We start from the raw sequence: 6,000 nt of genomic DNA, 5'->3' as shown, positions 1-6,000 counted from the left end.
CAGCTCTACGCGCCACCTCCACGCGCCGGCGACCACTACCTCCGATGACCACCAAAGTCCGGCACTAGCATCTACACAACAGGCCCAACAATTTTCCCAACTACAACATTATCCAATTTTACCTCGAAGTGGCCGAATCAAACCGGTGAAGAAATACCCCGAAACCTCAAGAACCCTAGAAATGAAAAATTGTCAATTCGATCACTACAATGCAAATTGGAACGAACTACCTTAGGGGAAATGATCACCATCAAAAACCAAACCTTCGATGCTAACCTGCTGGCCGGAAATTGGCGAAATCCCAAAACTGCAGCCGGAGCAATCTTTGCTTCGATCCGGACTTTCACGGCCAAAACTTCAAAATCCTAGGTCATTGGTGTCAAGAGCGGGTTGAGGCGCCCCTGTGGTGACCGGTTGCACGCCGGATGGTGGCCGGAAAGTGAAGAATCAGAGGGAGGAAGAAAACCCGAAGGGAAAGGGGGAAGAGTCGGGGGAGAGGAGAGAGAAAGAGGGGTGGGTTTCCGGTTTTGGAAACCTACCCGGGTAACTTTCCATATTTATTCAAATTTTACCATGAACAGTAACTTTTGTATTTCACTCATAACTTTTGCATACGAACTCCGATTTTTACGTACCACAAATGCACACGCTCGGTTTAACGTTCTCTACAACTTTCATGAAGGAAATTTTCTCAAATTAATAACTCATAAAAAGTCAATTTTTAACCACCCCCTAAACGTTAAAATTATAACCGCGAACGGTAACCATAACGAATTTCACGTAACTCAGTAAAAAGGTATATCAGATGTGGGGGTGTAATAGGACAAGAGTTCCTTTGCATCGCCTCTAATGACTACGGACATAAAAAAGTCTTAGAGAAACTTATGTGTCGATTTAGTGGGTTGTATGCAACCATTATTCGAATAATTGAATCCAATCATGTTATGAGAGATGATTTATGGGATTCTGACACATATAGGCTTTGGCATGACAGTTTAGGACACCCAGGTCGTGATATGATGATCTGTATATTAAAGACTTCACACGGACATCCATTTTTCAGAACGAAAAGAAGTAAAAATCGGTTTTTGGACACCGAAAGAGCAACTGAGCCTCACGGTGTCGTTCACCCCAAAACCGGCCATCCTTGGCCTACGCCGCAGTCCCCCTGTGGCCTTAGGGTGGCATTGATGCCGCCAATGCTCTTTCTACTCCAAATTTTGCTTCTAAAGTCAATTGTGACTTCGTGGTTCAACCAAAATCCTCATTGCTTGTTTCTAAAGCACATCATTCATTCTGCAAAGTCTGCTCTTTAGCAAAATTAGGATCGAGACCATCCTATGCAAAGGACACTAAAGAAAATATATCATTCTTACAAAGAATTCAATGTGATATTTGTGGACCTATTCAACCACTATGCGGACCATTTAGATATTTTATGGTGTTGGTTGATGCATCGACATGCTGGTCACATGTCATGCTATTGTCCACAAGGAACGCTGCATTTGCTAAACTCCTATCCCAAATTATTAAGTTAAGGGCTTACCACCCTGATCATCTTATTAAGTCTATGAGATTAGACAATGCTGGGGAGTTTACATAAAAAACTTTTGATGATTATTGCATGTCCATTGGGATTGAAGTTGAACATCCTGTTCCTCATGTTCACACCCAAAATGGTCTCGCAGAAGCCGCCATTAAACTACTACAAATGGTTGCTAGAGCATTGGTAATGCACACCAATCTCCCTATTTCTGCTTGGGGTTATGCAATATTGCATGCAGTTGTGCTTATTCATCTGAGGCCTACTGCCACTCAACTCTTTTCTGCGTCCCAGATGGTGACTGGGTATGAGGCTGATGTCTCACACTTACGCCTATTTGGGTGTGCAGTTTATGTGCCAATTGCGCCGTCACAGTTCACCAAAATGGGTCCTCAAAGACGATTAGGCATTTATGTTGGATATGATTCTCCAACAATTGTCTGCTACTTAGAACCCTTAACAGGCGATCTCTTCACCGCTAGATTTGCAGATTATCACATTGATGAGACAGTCTTCCGGTCGTTAGGGAGAGATAAGAACATAAATGTTCAACAGGAACGACATGAATTGTCATTGTCTGTCCCCACTCTGTCTCATCTTGATCCCCGAACCGCATATTAGAACCTCTGCAATTGTGAAGAAACAATATCTATCTATTTAGAAGAAAGTTGAAGTCGGTACTTGAGAAAGTCTGCCAATCTTTGTAACAGCTCTTTCAAAGTCTCCTCTTCAATGTTAGCCTCAACCAATAGCTCGGGCAGTTTAACTGCAAATCCCAGAAAATTACATAAGCATTGTAATGAAAAGCTTCAACTGCCAAAACTCCAGTAAGCAACCAAACAAAACGATGCTGATGATTGATGAATATAAGAAAACATGTGGCATCCGCATGGAATTCACCAACGAATGCCAGTAACACTAAGGTATAACTGCAATCTTCTTTTAAATAAAAACCATTATTCAGTCAAATATAACGAAAAACAAGAGATAATTTTGACTGAATAACTCAGATATCTCATTCACCTTACAAGAAAGAATTATATGCAAATTACAATTGCTCCTAATAAGACAAGTATTACTCCTAAGGCAAGTAGTAAACCTAATAATACTACAGATATTACAGATCATGGAATATTACAGAATATCTACGTAAATAAGGTAAGTATGACTCACACCAACACTCCCCCTCAAGTTGGCGCATACAAATCACGAATGCCCAACTTGTCAAGTGAGTCATGAAATGCTTTACTCGATACTGCCTTCGTGAGAACATCAGCTAACTGTTCTTCTGAGTGGACAAAAGAAAAAGAGATAAGCTTAGCATCGAGCTTCTCTTTAATGAAATGTCTGTCAACCTCAACATGCTTAGTTCTGTCATGTTGAACTGGGTTGTGAGCAATATCCACCGCTGCCTTATTATCACAATACAATCCATGGCTCGTTTGGGTTTAAATTCCAAATCACGAAGTAAATTTCTCAACCAAAGTAATTCACAAACTCCATGAGCCATACCTCTATACTCTGCTTCAGCACTTGATCTAGCCACAACCTTTTGTTTCTTACTTCTCCAAGTAACAAGATTACCACCTACAAAAGTGAAGTAACCAGAAGTAGATTTTCTATCCATAACACAACCTGCCCGGTCTGCATCTGTATAACCACTAATATCAAGATGATTATGCTTTGAAAACATCAAGCCTTTTCCAGGTGCAGACTTTAAATACCTCATAATACGGATCACAGCTTCCATATGAGTTTCACTTGGATTATGCATGAATTGACTCACAACACTAACTGCATATGCAATGTCTAGCCGAGTATGTGAGAGATAGATTAATCTGCCAACTAACCTCTAATAGCGAGCCTTCTCTGTAGGAGTTTGATTAGGGTACTCAGCCAGTTTATGATTCTGCTCAATAGGAATATCAGCAGGTCTACATCCTAGCATTCCTGTCTCTGTCAACAAATCAAGCACATATTTTCTTTGGCACAAGAAAATTCCTGAACTCCCCCTGGCGACCTCAATCCCGAAAAAATATTTAAGAGACCTAAGATCTTTCATCTCAAACTCTGATGCAAGCAGATCTTTTAATCTTTCAACCTCCTCTGAATTATCACCAGTAATTATCATATCATCAACATAAATAATCAAGGCAGTTAATTTACCTTCACAGCGTTTCAGAAATAATGTATGGTCAAAGTTGCTCTACTTGTACCCAAAACGATACATAGCTTGAGAGAATCTTCCAAACCAAGCTCGTGGTGATTGTTTGAGTCCATACAAGGACTTATTTAACTTACACACAAATCTACCTCCTGTGTTTGCCTCATATGCTGCTGGTAGATCCATATAGACTTCTTCAGATAGCTCTCCAAGTAAAAAGACATTCTTCACATCAAACTATTGCAAAGGCCAATCTAGATTAGCTGCTAGAGACATCAACACTCGAACAGTATTAATCGTTGCTCTAGTATTAATCTTTGCTACTGGAGCAAAGGTCTCCTCATAATCCACACCATATGTTTAAGTATATCCCTTTGCAACAAGTCTTGTTTTATACCTGTTCACTGAACCATCTGCATTGTGTTTGATAGTGTACACCCATCTACATCCAACAACTCTCTTTCCTTGTGGAGGTGGCACCAACTCCCAAGTATTATTCTTCTCCAATGCCTCCATCTCTTCATTCATCTAAACTTGATTCACAAAAGGCAACAAACTACTAGGAACACATACAAAGGCTATTTGATTCACAAAAGAAGCATGGGATTTGGATAATCGGTGGGTGGATACAAAGTTAGCTATGGCATACTTAGACTTAACATCTAAACTTGGTTCATATTGACGAGGTGGTTTACCACGGGTGGACCTAGGAGGCAAAACATACACACTATCACCAATATCAGAGTTAGAAGAAACACCACTAACCTCAAGATTGGGACGCTCCTCAGGGATTGGTTGACAAAGGTTATCTGTATCTAAGAGGGGTGGAAGAGCTTGGCCTTCTTGGAGGGTAGACGATTCGTCACTTGTCTCTTCTGTTATGGAACTCGCAATGCTCTGTTCGGCAGTTGCATGGCGAAGGGTAGACGATTCAGCAATTGCCTTTTCTGTTTCAGAACTCGCAATGCTCTATTCGGCAGTTGCATGGTGAATGGTAGACGATTCAGCAATTGCCTTTTCTATTTCAGAAATCGCAATGCTCTGTTCGGCAATTGCCTTTTCTGTTTCTACAGGAGTGTCATTGGCTTCAATGGGCTGAATTTTAATCCCACAAGACTTCTCTTCCAAAAAAGTGTGTTTCTCCCCCTGAAGTGAAGGATTGATGGGAGAAAAATAACATGCATCCTCATAAAAGGTGATGTCCATGGTAATAAAAATTTTATGTGTAGGAGGATGAAAACACTTGTAGCCCTTCTGATTAATACCATAGCCCACAAAAACACACTTTAATGCCTTGGCATCGAGTTTGGACCTTTGATTCTTAGGAACATGGACAAACACAACACACCCAAAGACACGAGCAGGGAGATTAGAAAACGAAGGGACAGCCACATGATTTGAAAGGGCAGCATAGGGGGTTTGACCATTGAGAATAGAGGAAGGTAGCCTATTGATGAGATGACAAGCAGTGAGAATTGCGTCTCCCCAAAGATACTTAGGCATATGAGCACTAAATAGAAGAGACCGACCTATGTCAAGAACATGACTATTCTTTCTTTCTGACACCCCATTTTGTTCAGGGGTTTGAGGACAAGTAGTTTGATGAATGATCCCATGAGAATGAAAGAATTGGTGAAACTGAGAATTGAAAAACTCTCCCCCCCCCCCCCCCCCCAATTATCAGAACGAAAGACTTTAATATTGGCTCCAAATTGATTTTGAACAAGAGCAAAAAATTCTTGGAAAGCAGAGAAGACTTCATATTTGTGTTTCAATAAAGCGACCCAAGTAAGACGAGTATAATCATCAATAAACAAAACAAACCAATGTTTTCCAGACAAGGTTGACTCATAGGAAGGTCCCCAGACATCAGAATGAATAAGCTCAAAAGAAAAGGAACTCCTAGTAGTACTTAAAGGATAACTAGTACGATGACTTTTAGCTAAGACACATGACTCACAATGCAACTTAGACTCATCAATGCCCATAAACAAGGATGGCATAGATTTCTTCATGACACTAAAAGAAGGATGCCCCAATCTCCGATGCCATAGCCATAATTCTTCAACTTGATTAGTAACCCCAGTCGAAATCAAAGCTGCTTGGACTGCCTTCTCCGGCTTCATTCCGACGAACATGCAATCCAGATGAAATAGTCGACCCCTCAGATAACCCCTGCCAATTATTTCCCTGGTGAGGAGGTCCTGAAAAATCACATACAACGGAAAAAATGTTACAGAACATCGAGATTGAGTATTAAGCTGAGGCACAGATATAAGATGATGAGAGAGAT

Source organism: Rosa chinensis, chromosome 6, assembly GCF_002994745.2.
Source record: "Rosa chinensis cultivar Old Blush chromosome 6, RchiOBHm-V2, whole genome shotgun sequence".
In the NCBI taxonomy this organism is placed as follows: domain Eukaryota; kingdom Viridiplantae; phylum Streptophyta; class Magnoliopsida; order Rosales; family Rosaceae; genus Rosa; species Rosa chinensis.
Note: the sequence above shows the minus strand (reverse complement) of the source record.